This window comes from Zea mays, chromosome 1 (genome assembly GCF_902167145.1).
Source record: "Zea mays cultivar B73 chromosome 1, Zm-B73-REFERENCE-NAM-5.0, whole genome shotgun sequence".
NCBI lineage: Eukaryota > Viridiplantae > Streptophyta > Magnoliopsida > Poales > Poaceae > Zea > Zea mays.
In genome coordinates, this window is record NC_050096.1 from 141,015,272 (window position 1) to 141,028,345 (window position 13,074).

Here is a 13,074-nt window from a genome sequence, read left to right on the forward strand (position 1 = left end):
TAAATTTATAATCATTTTTCAGATATCACGTTATAATAATTTGAAAGAGAAATATACATACGCATATATTGAACAACATTATAATTAATATAATATAAATAAGTACCATTCAATATATCATAAATAAGCATTGTCAAACAACGCATACATAAGTGTACTCTAAATCTAAACTAAAATACAACTGTTTGCACTAATGTTAAGCCTAACTTTATATGAATTCAAGTCTCCACACTTTTGCGGCTACCAAATTTGAATTCCATTCTATGTTTTCTTGTACAACAAATAGGAGAAAACTAGACATAGCAAAAAGCTCCAAGCAACACGTGGATGGTCTCAAAGCTGCCCTTATGCTTCTCCCTGTGCTTGATGACTCCTACACGCCTGGTGTTCCTCCCGCCAGTCACCATGTTGCCGACGTCAAACTTGATGAAGTCCATAATCTTGTTGGTCTCCAGATCAATCTTGATGGTGTCGTTGGCCTTGATGAGCGGGTCGGGGTAGCGGATGGTGCGGCCGTCGTAGGTGTTCAGGTAGGGGATGCCTTTCTAGCCAAACTGAACAGACCTCATCTTGCAGAGCTTGAACTGCACACAAACCAATAGAAAAGCAGTGAGCATTTCACAGGCGTACTATGAAAGGGCATGGGAATTTCCAGCGATGTAAATGGATAGATAGACAGAGCAACATCTATTAATAGTCCTAACGATTGTAGCACATGACATTTTCAATGCAAGACTTTCATGCACACAGCATATATGGACATTATAGCAAGGATAAGGTACACAGATCTACTAATGAAAAACAGCAACCTCACACAGCTACCAAGATCATCATGCTCAACTAGAACAATGAGAGATGATGTGTTAAATTGGCTGGCATTGCAAGCACGTTGTGCTTGCAATGCTTGACACAGTTTATCAGGTGATATACTTGGATCCATGACCTCAAAGAATAACTTACAAAGAGTTGATATGTGCATATAAGACCCTAATTACAGTTAACAGTGGGAAAGTACGAGGATCAATTAAATGGTACAGCAGGCTAACCATATTGGTCTCGATCGAAGCTGAGTCCATTGTAATCTGCTCGATTTTCTTCAGTCCCTCTAAGAAAATGAACCCAACAAGACATACAAGCTTCAATACCCAAACTCCACAAATAGAAGTAACGTTAAGTTGACAAGCAAGCCAATTTGCAAACATCGTCAGTTGTGGTTATCTAAATGAAAGTGAATTTTGCGAAGGAGGTCATTGTTGCTCTCTTTGACCAGTAAGAAGTGCTGGCTGGCGACAAATGCAGCCTCAGGAATGGCACTGTTTCAGTCAGACAGTAGGGGGCACAAGAGTCACATGGAGTGACCATGTACAAGAAATTCAAAACCTGGAAACTTATTGAAGCCTAAAGTTTGGAGTGGCAAATTGTCAAATTTTAATCATCTTGATGTAGTTTGCAAAGCATACAGTAGGCTCAATTAGAGAAGATGGTGAAGTTACTACATGAAACAAGATGCAATTAGGGGTGGTAATGGGCTCTAAAGTTAACACTATAAAATTTAAGGGTCGAATCATATTAGGATTGGGCTCTATTTCTATTCATTTTAGAACTAAAATTAATTAAGGGCTGAAACAAATTGTGAAGAAACATTTGGACGATGATCCATTACCACCCCTAGAGCCTAGATGCAATGGAGCAAACAACAGTCAAACATTTGGAAATAAAAATAGTAATCCTCTCTCTGGTACTTAGTACTTACCATATTGATCCTTCAACATCTTCTTATGATAATCGTTAAGGTACACTGTTTGATCATAAATAGGATATTTAACCTGCATCAAAAGTATAGTAACATGAAACACCATTGAGAATTTATTTAAGACTAATTTGACATAGGGAAGAAATGAGTCATTACAGAAGACACTGCTTGACATCTAGCTGCACATTCTTCCCGATGAACAGCTAGATATTCATTAAGCTTTGGAAGATCCTGCCTGCGGAATACATCCTAGACAACACCAGCCAGGGATCCTTCTGAATTATTAGTGTTTGGCTCCTCGATGTGTGAAATCGAGTGTTTGTGTGATTGCTCTTCAATATCCAGATTCAAATTTTGAACAGGAGTATGAGTATTTACATGAACACTAGTTCCATTAGCAATCCTTTTAGATACATCAGACTATACCCTTACCCTCTTGGGACATTGGTAATGCACTTTAGTTGCATGCATTAACATGTGAACCTACAAGAGGAAACATATAGCATTAGCCATCTAGTGTTTGTAACTTTTGTCATTAAAAATACTCAAGTTACTCAGCCGACCTTCATGAAAACAAGCGCTCAGATACAGAAGCTTGTAATTCTTTACTTCCACAAATTATTCACTTCTCCAAAATGCCACTTGTAGTACAAGTACTGGATGGCCAAAAACTCAAAATAAGTTAGCACAGGTGGTATCACAATGAATCAATGATCTTGCATTCTTTTTAGCAATATATACCTCTAAGATCTAACAGTGGTATGTTAAACTAAATGAGACCAGCAATAGCAGTGTAACTAGTAACATGGCACATGGGAATCCCTAAGCAAATGTCGCAACAATTTCTAACATACAGAAACGTCTTGTTCAGAAATATAAAGCAATAACTAGCACTGATTTATCACCTCTGATTGGTTCGAGCAGTCCACAGCCTTGACTATGACATCTTCATCCATTTATTCATCCATGATCTCCTGGATACCTCTCCAAATATAGTGAGTCTTAAGAATAAGGGGGCTCAGATGACACAACTACAGTTGACAATATCAATGCTACCTCCAAACAGAAATACAAAGTATCAGGGTAAGTATCCGATTGCGTTGTGACATAATATGGTCATATGATCTTGTAGACCCTTACCAATCAAATATCAAAGCATTAAGGTCACATCTAAATTTTGAAGGACCCGTAATGGTTATGATATGCGGATAGAAGATGGATCTAAGTATCTAATGTTGGGGACTTGTTCTCAAATGCTATGAATTAAGAACAAGGCAACATAAAATGTTAAATATCAATGCCCTTCGTCCGTTGAAGCATTATTTCCACAAGGATTTAATGAACTTCGGACGAAGGTCACGAGTATAATATTACGAAGGTTTCACCTTCGTAATTAAACTTATAAAGATAATACAAAGTAAAGTAAAACATGAAACATTAAAGATAAATACATCGAAAATAAATAACATCATTCACATATCTTATTATATGAATTTAAGATCTTTAAATACAACGTTTAGGTACATTTATACCTTTGCCTTGACAAAGAATAATTCCCGAGTGATGCGTTAGCAATTACAGGAATGCGTGAACAGTAAAGGAATACTGTTCACTATTTATAGGCACAGGACACAGCCTGTGAAAGATTACAATCATGCCCCTCATAAAAGTTTACAACAATGACTCAGACCCTTATGGACTAAAAGGTCATTCTATCTTTAAGTCGGTTCGACCCTTCATCTTCGGATATGCTGTAATACCGAAGCTTCATGAATGTTGCCTTCGGCGTCACGTACGAGCAGCTTCAGCCGAAGCTGTCTCTTTCTGCAGGACCTTCGACGACGAAGCATGGTCCCAACAGTAGCCCCTTCGCGGTGCTAGATCGTTTTTCGTAACGAGCTTGATCCGTGAAAAAAGTCTCTTAGGCTTCAGGAAGCCGAAGGTCCGAAAAACACCTTCCCTGAGCTCGTTGTCGAGAAACGATGTAGTTTTCGAGCGCGTAGCGGTCCCACCATGCAGGTTCACTATTTTGGTTTTTGCAGCCCACCGCGCAGCGGGTGCGAGCAACTGTTTGCCTGGTGTGAAAATCCTGACGATTCACCTTCTTACCTGCAGCACTATATAAACAGACGGGTAGGTGTGAAGTTACCACAACATTCATTGCTATTGCACTGTTTTGTTGCAAAAAATTTTAACCATAGCCGAAGCTTAACTTTCGCATTCAAACGAAGCTCCAGTTTAGTGTCTGCTTCGTCAGAAGAAGAGCTTCAGAAGAAAGGTTATTAATTTCCAAGCAATTTTCAAGAAATTCAAAATCAAATGGCCAGAGTGCGCTCTACTGCTAGAGCTGAGCGCGAAGGAGATGAAACCAAAGCTGCAGAAACTGTTCCTATCTCGGAAGCAATGAGGCGATCTGGTTTGGTGACATCGGAAGACACCCCTGCCGTCGAAGCAGAACAAGCAGATATTGAAGAGACTGATTCTGAAGGTGATCACAGTATCGCAGTACCAAGCAAGCCTAGCCACCTGGACTTCGGAAAGTCAACCATCTCTAGGGCTGATTTTCCTAAGATGGTGAAGTCGGGCTACTTTAGCGAAGATGAGAAGAAGCTGATTCGCTTTGGTGGAGAAGAGACTACCCTGAAGCCGCAGAAAGATGAAATAGTGATTTTCAAGAGTTTCCTCAAAGCTGGTTTGAGATTTCCTTTGAATAGGATGATTGCTGATGTGCTAAAGAAGTTTGGGATCTATCTTCATCAACTAACTCCTAACGCTATTGTTAGGCTTAGTGTTTTTATTTGGGCTCTCCGAAGCCAGGGGGTGGAACCGTTTTCCGAAGGTTTCTGCCGAGTGTACGAGCTACATTACCAAACCAAGGCCAGAAAAGATGGGTTACATGAAAATTTTGGTCGTTACAATTTTGCCTATCGGAAGACTACAAAATTTCCTGTGATCAGCTACCGAAGCACGTGGCCGGCAGGCTGGAAATCGGAATGGTTCTACGTCAAAGTTGACGATGACAAGGAGAAGCTGGTACAGAGTCCGCTTGAACTGATCTTCGGAGAGACCAGACCCTGATGCAGTATGACACCAGAAGGTCCAACACAAATCGCGTTGGCCGAATTCAGGATTATTGCAGAGCATATTGGCACTAGAGATTTGGTGCAGGAATTTCTGGCATTCAAAATATTTCCAACTATGAAGGAATGGGCTATGCCAAAGCTCGATAGAGAGAAGAATGAAGGGGAGCTTGTCCGCCTGCCCTACCACTATAAGTTCAAGAAATATTTTAAAACACCCTGCCAAGAATGGTTCGAAACAATCGAAGTGATGAGTACTGAAATTCTTGGGAATTATTCTAAAAAAGAGGATCAATTGATGACAGCAGCCTTCGGCACCCGGCCGAAACGAAGGCTAAACATAATGCTTGATGCTATAGGCTTTGAATACCCTGACTACGAACGGCTAGACAAGGGTGCCGAAGGGCAGAAAAGAAAAAGAGTGGCTAGCACTTCAATTAAAGACGACGAAGATCAACCAAAAAAGAAGAAAGAAAAATTTGAACCGAAGGTGGTTGCTCCAAGAAAAAGAAAAGCTGCATCTCCAAAGCCTGCATCTCCATAACCTGCATCTTCAGAACCAGAGAGATTGGTCCGAGATGAAGAAGCTCCTGCGACACCTTCTGCTGCCGAAGTAGAAGAAATTCTGAAGGTAATGACTGAATCCTTGCCTGTCAAGCTAAGTCCGCTGGCACCGGAACTGATAAAGTTTTTTCAGAATGACAAAAAAGCTTCGGCAGCAGAAAGTCTTGCAAAGCTGAAAAAACGCAGAATTATCCGAGTGACAGATGTAATTCATCAGACGCTGCCACCGGTATCGGCGTCAAAAATAGTTATTGCCGAGACCGCCGAAGCCGAAGCCGCCGCAGCCGAAGCTACCAGGGCTGAAACCACTGAAATTGCAACTGCCGGAGCCGAAGCTACTGGAGGCGAAGCCGCCGAAACTACCGGAGCCGAAGCTACCGGAGCCGAAGCCGGGGCCACCGAAGATTCAAATCTGGAAACCACACTGGAAGTTATTGACAATATTCTTCTGAAAATGGCTGAAGAAGAAGCTGCTGTGGCTGCGGTGAATACGGCAACTGAAAAGGGGAAAGAGCAGATTGATGAAATTTTGGAGGAAGGAGATTTTAACTTTCAAGATTTGCTTGGACAAGAGTTAACAGACGCCGAAAAAGAAGAGTTGAAAAAATATGCCATATCTTGCGGATATAAATCAGGGGCTATGCTATTTGGTGGGGTCAACGAAGGGAAGCTAAGATGCCTTCGGAATCGCACCGAGGCCAAAATTGTTAGAACCCTCTCGAAAAGCGTTGGCCTGCCGAAGATAGAGGCAGACCTCTGCAGGTACCAGCGACATCATGTCGCTGGCAGCTTGCTCTATGCGAATTTTAAGGTAAAAATATTATTATTATTATTTTATTATTATTATTATTTTTATGTCTTTTTCTGATGAAGGTTGTTTTGGCAGAGTATATTATTAAGTAAAGTGCTAAAAATGCAACAAGATCTTGAAGAGGAGAAGAATAAAGCTATCATCAAGGATTTGGAAGAAAAAGTTGAAAATTACAAAGCTGTTCTAAAGAAGAAAGACTTCACCATTCAAGATCTTGAAATCATGGCAAAAGAACACGAAGGTGTATTAGAAAAGAAAGACTTTATTATTCAGTCTATGGAAGGCTCCTTGGCTGAAGCCCAAGCCGAAAATGACAGTTTAAAGAATGAATTACTAAAAAAGTTAGAAAAATAAGAGCAAGAAAAGGAGAAGCTTGAAGCAAATCTCAAGACTGAGGTCGAGAAAAATTAAAATTTGCAAAAATCATTGAAGGATCTCCAAGAGAAATGCCTAAATTTCGGCAGCCGATGCGTGCAGCGGCTGAAGGACGTATTTCACTCTGTTGGAGCCAGTTCTGAAAAATTTTCACCTTCAGCCGAAAACCTGCCCAGCACCTTGGAACATATTGAAGGCGAGGTTGATGCTCTTGACGAAGTTATTAGTGGGCATGCCGACTTCTGCGCCCTGGTAGCTTCTCGAGGCACAGCTACCGCTTTTCTGAAGGCTGGCTGTACGCACGGAAAAATTGTGAATAGACCAAACTTTAGCTTGTCAGCAGCAGACTTGATTGATATCCCGAGCCTAGCCCGAAGCATCGGAAATAGATTTATGACCCAAATTTGGGTAAATGGCGGGCGAAGGATGGCCGGTGACAAAGCTCGAAGTCACCTTAAGCCGGTAAGAAACTTATATTTGTTACTTTTACCTTCTCCTTGAAATTTACACCTTTCTTATTCTGCTCTTTAATATGTGCAGGATGACGAAGCTGAAGTATGATGAAGCTGAAGTATGACGTCCTGAAGCTTGATAGTTGCTATAATAGACTTTCCTACAAAAAATTCTGAAGGGATCTTTGTAATATAATTATGGAAAAACTTATGTAAATTTGTACATACCTTGTAATATATTTTATCTCCTTTGTCCGTGTACAATCTGCTTTGCTGTGGACGAAACTTCTATTTTTGAGCCGAAGGCGAAAAACACCTTCCCTTCTTTTCGTACACAACGAAGCATGAAATTTTTTCTCTTTCTTCGAAATTTTTCCTCATTGCCGAAGCATCTGTCTTTTTTGTGTGGTATGATGATGATTCTATATATGTCTAGATGAATGTTTATGAATGCAAATGACATGATGTAATGTATCGTGCAAATGAATATTGAAACACATATTCAAAAACCGTAATCATAGCCCTTCATCCCCTTGGGAATGATTCAAATCTTTTGGCCGTTTACTTTTCGGCTTCACCGTTTACTTTTCGGTGTATCAGCGTTGACTTTTCGCTGTAAGCCTCCCTTAGGAGCTTCTTCGCCTTTTACTTTCAGCAGAATCAGCGTTTATTTTTCGCTGTAAGCCTCCCTTAGGAGCTTCTTCGCCTTTTACTTTCGGCGGAATCAGCGTTTATTTTTCGCTGTAAGCTCTGCATTCCCTTAGGAACGACTTTTGAGCTTCTCCCTATTTTCTTTTCTTTTTCCTTTGCATTTACATTTACATTTTTTGGGGGATATCACTCTTATAGAATAAAAACAAGGAAAATTACATGTTGTGGCCCCATTAAAAACCTTTCTCCCCCTTTGGAAAGGAAAAGGGTGCCACAAAAAAGAATAGAAAAAGAAAATTACATCAAGCTAAACATAATATCGCCGAAGCTCATCCGCATTCCATGATCTAGGAATGTCGTTGCCGTCCATATCCTTCAATCTGTAGGAACCGGGTCTTGACAAAGATGCTACCAAAAAAGGTCCTTCCCACTTCAGCTGTAATTTGCCTACTGTTTCAGGGTTGGCTATTCTTCGGAGCACCAAATGTCCTGGCTCAATGTTCTTCAGCCTAACCTTTCTGTCACGCCATTTTATTGTTTCAGCTTGATATTTGTTGATGTTTTCCACAGCTTGAAGCCTGATCCCTTCTATAGCATCTTTTTCCACAGAGTGATCAACTGCATCTTCACCTTCTGCCGAAGCTACTGTTCTTATTGATCCTGCTTTGGCTTCTTCCGGGGTTATTGCTTCGTCACCAAACAATAGTTTGAATGGCGTAAAACCTGTTGATCTTGACACTGTTGTGTTATGGCTCCACACCACTTTGATTAATTCTTCTGGCCACTTTCCCCTGGGTTGATTGAAGATTAGCTTCATTATCCCTGTCATTATGATCCCATTAGTTTTTTCAACAAGTCCGTTTGACTCCGGATGTCGAACTGATGCAAAATGGATCCTCGTGCCAATTTGATCGCAAAATTCTCTGAAAGCTTCAGAATCAAATTGTGTCCCATTATCCACAGTAATGGCCTTCGACACTCCGAAGCGACAAACAATATTTTGCCAGAAAAACTTTTGAATAGTAACCGAAGTTATTGTGGCTAAAGGCTTTGCCTCAATCCACTTAGAAAAATATTCCACTGCCACTACAACATATCTTAAGTTCCCCTGTGCTGGTGGTAATGGATCTAGCAAATCAAGGCCCCACCTTTGCAATGGCCAAGTGGGTTGTATTAATTGAGTTAAAGACGAAGGTTGTTTTTGATCTCTTGCACATTTCTGACAACCTTCGCACTTTTGAACTAAATCCGCTGCATCCGAAGCTGCTTTTGGCCAATAAAATCCTTGACGAAAAACTTTTCCGAGCAAAGGCCTAGATCCAATGTGAGATCCGCACAGGCCTGCGTGTATTTCCTTCATCAATTCTATGCCTTCGGCTCTGGATAAACACTTGAGTAACGGGGAGCAGACCCCCCGCTTGTATAATTCCCCTTCTATTATGACATATGGTTGAGCTCTTGCTTCTATCCTCCTGTTATAAGCTTCGTCATCTGAAAGAAAATTACCCTGAAGGAAAGAAATGATCTCAGTTCTCCAGTCTTCACTATAGACAGGGGATATATTGAGGACTGCTCTTTCAAGAAGCTCGACCGAAGGTGCTTTTATTGTTTCAAAAAAAACTTCCGAAGGTAAGGGCAGCCCCTGTGCTGCTGACTTGGCTAATAGATCAGCATATTCATTTTCTCCACGAGGAATATTTTTAACAGAGAATCCTTCGAAGGAAGCCTCAATCCTTCAGACTGTATCTAAATATTTTTCAAGCTTCGGATCTCTTGCTTTGTAGCTCTTGTCAATATGGCCAGAAATAACTTGGGAATCAGTTTTAAGAATGGCCCTCCTGATTCCCATTGCCTTTAACTTCCGAAGACCCAAGAGCAGAGCTTCGTACTCAGCGATATTGTTTGTGCAACTAAAATCAAGTCTTGTCGCATAACAAGTTTTAACTTTGGAAGGTGAAACCAACACAGCAGCTGCTCCTGCTCCGAAGGTTCCCCAAGACCCATCGCAAAACTCTGTCCAGACTTCAGCATCTTTATTCGTTTCTTCCTCTTGAGCCCCTGGCGTCCAGTCAGCAATGAAGTTTACCAACACTTGGGATTGAATCGAAGACCTATGCACATAATCACTACAAAATTCATTGAGCTCTGCAGCCCATTTTCCAATCCTTCCAGTAGCTTCTCGATTTCTCATAATATCCTTCAACGGTTGTAAAGAAGGAACAATTATATTGTAAGCTTGAAAATAATGCCGAAGCTTCCTGGAGGCCATCAAAACAGCATACAGTACCTTCTCTAATTCTGTATAATTTTTCTTTGATAAACTAAGAACTTCGGATACAAAGTATATTGGGGCCTGTTTTTTGATTTGGCCTTCAAGCTTCTCTTGGACAAGTGCTGCACTTACCGCTGAGTGCGAAGCTGCCACATATAACAATAAAGGAGCCCCTGACGTTGGTGGAGTTAGTGTTGTTAGGTCTATCAAATATTGCTTCAGCTCTTCGAAGGCTTTCTGCTGAACTGGTCCCCATTGAAAAACTTCAGCTGATTTCAGTACTTCGAAAAATGGTAAGTTTCTCTCTGCTGATCTAGATATAAATCTGTTGAGAGATGCCAGTCTTCCTATCAATCTTTGAGCCCCCTTCTTTGTACTTGGTGGCTCCATTCGAAGGATAGCTTCGATTTTGTTTGGATTAGCTTTAATCCCTTTTGTTGAGACTAGACAACCAAGAAATTTCCCTTTCTTCACTCCGAAGACACATTTTTCTGGGTTCAACTTTAGACCAGCCTGTCTAAAATTAGCGAAGGTCTCCTGCAGATTAGCAATGTGATTGTCTTGCTTCGTGCTTTTTACAATGATATCATCAACATAAGTTAGCACATTTCTGCCTATCTATGAATGAAGAACCTTCGCTGTCATTCTGCTCAAGCTTCCTCCAGCATTCTTAAGCCCCTCAGGCATCCGAAGTAACAATATGTTCCACTAGGGGTTATGAAGCTGGTTTTCGGTTCATCCTCCTTCTTCATCCAAATTTGGTGATAGCCTGAATAACAATCCAGCAGACTCATAAGCTCTGATGAAGCTGCTGCATCAACTAGGGAATCTATCCTTGGCAATGGAAACTCGTCCTTCGGACAGGCCTTATTGAGATCAGTAAAATCGATACACATTCTCCATTTACCGTTGGCTTTCTTTACCATAACAGTGTTAGCCAACCATTCTGGGTATTTTACCTCTCTGATAACTCCGGCACTGAGGAGTCTTTTCACTTCATTCCGAGCACCTTCGGCCTTGTCATCAGACATCTTCCGAAGCCTCTGCTTTCTGGGTCTGAAGGATGGATCGACATTGAGCGAGTGCTCAATAACATCCCTGTTAACTCCGCAAAGATCATTAGCTGACCAAGCAAAAACATCTTTATTGTTGAACAAAAACCTTATCAAGGTTTTCTCCTGTTCTTTGGACAGTTGAGATCCCAATAGCACCTTCTGCTCTGCTATGTCCTCACATAAAAGCATGGGCTTCAGCTGATCAGCCGAAGCATCTTTTTCCCTTCTGAACTTGTATTGCTCACAAGCTTCAGCTCCATCTATATTATGGATTGCTTTTGAGTCTGTCCAATTTCCTTCGGCCCTTCTAGCAGCTTCCTGACTTCCATGAATAGCAATGGGCCCTTGGTCCGAAGGTATCTTCATGCAAAGATAAGCTGGATGAAGAATTGCTCCGAAAGCATTGAGAGTACCACGACCAATGATTGCATTGTAAGGGTATTCCATGTCAACAATATCAAACACAACTTGCTCAGTCCTTGTGTTGTTGATAAATCCGAAGGTCACTGGCATTGTGATTTTGCCGAGTGCTACAATCTGCCTTCCTCCGAAGCCACAAAGGGGATGTGTGGCATCATGAATTTTGTCTTCGGGCTCTTGCATCTGTCTGAAGGCCTTAGCAAATATGATATCAGCTGCACTGCCTGTATCAACCAAAACATTATGGACCAGAAATCCTTTGATCATACAAGAGATAACCATAGCATCATTGTGTGGGTAATCCTTGAGTTGAAGATCCTCTTGGGAGAAGGTAATTGGAATGTGAGACCATCTTGACTTGATGAAGGGTCCCTGCACCCCGACATGCTGTACCCTTCTCTGTGCCTCTTTCTTCTGCTTCTTGTTGGCTGGCTCTGAGCATGAACCGCCTGTTATCAGGAGTACCAGCTTCGGAGCCGAAGTAGCTCCAGCTTGATTGTTGAACGAAGCCATCAGCTCAAAAAAGTGGAAGTGAGTTCACCGGAGGTGGGCGCCAATGTTGGGGACTTGTTCTCAAATGCTATGAATTAAGAACAAGGCAACATAAAATGTTAAATATCAATGCCCTTCGTCCGCTGAAGCATTATTTCCACAAGGATTTAATGAACTTCGGACGAAGGTCACAAGTATAATATTACGAAGGTTTCACCTTCGTAATTAAACTTATAAAGATAATACAAAGTAAAGTAAAACATGAAACATTAAAGATAAATACATCGAAAATAAATAACATCATTCACATATCTTATTATATGAATTTAAGATCTTTAAATACAACGTTTAGGTACATTTATACCTTTGCCTTGACAAAGAATAATTCCCGAGTGATGCGTTAGCAATTACAGGAATGCGTGAACAGTAAAGGAATACTGTTCACTATTTATAGGCACAGGACACAACCTGTGAAAGATTACAATCATGCCCCTCATAAAAATTTACAACAATGACTCAGACCCTTATGGACTAAAAGGTCATTCTATCTTTAAGTCGGTTCGACCCTTCATCTTCGGATATGCTGTAATACCGAAGCTTCATGAATGTTGCCTTCGACGTCACGTACGAGCAGCTTCAGCCGAAGCTGTCTCTTTCTGCAGGACCTTCGGCGACGAAGCATGGTCCCAACATCTAACATAATAGTTTTTCTGTTCATAGCGATAGTGTGGCTTGCAAATGTGGCAAAAAGGCTTGGTATATAGTTATGGATGTGAAAAAAACTGAAGCTCATTGATATCGTCGACAACAAAAGGGGTTTGTTGCACATCCTTAATCCTAGGATATGGTCTGATCGATTATGGGAAAAGCTACAGCCTTGTCACAATCCAGACAAACACTGATCTTAGTTACTTTATGAAATACAAATTTTGGCTTAGCCAATGAATACATTTGGAAGCAGTCCAGTTAGAACCACTCATTAAAAACTATTAGTCATAAGACCAAGTTTAGAAAACAAGAACAATAATCTATGAACAGGTCATATAGTGTAACACAAACAAAATACTGAAGATAGACATGACAAAATCCGTTTCCAAGGAAACCAAGATAGACATGTCATTGGGGAGAGGAGGAAGGCGAGGAGGAGTG

General features: G+C 41.0%; 1 long non-coding RNA gene across 2 annotated transcripts; it reads right to left on the reverse strand.

The window, feature by feature from the left end:
- Positions 1-565: 565 nt before the first annotated feature.
- On the reverse strand, positions 566-2,126 carry LOC103638969 (uncharacterized). Of its 2 annotated transcripts, none has more exons than XR_559142.4 (3): positions 1,910-2,126; positions 1,754-1,826; positions 566-584 (listed from the first exon to the last, which is right to left on the reverse strand). It is a non-coding gene; the product is annotated as an uncharacterized lncRNA (long non-coding RNA). The 2 variants fall into 2 exon arrangements; XR_559141.2 differs by lacking the exon at positions 566-584 and adding an exon at positions 1,075-1,105.
- Between the last annotated feature and the right edge of the window lie 10,948 nt (positions 2,127-13,074).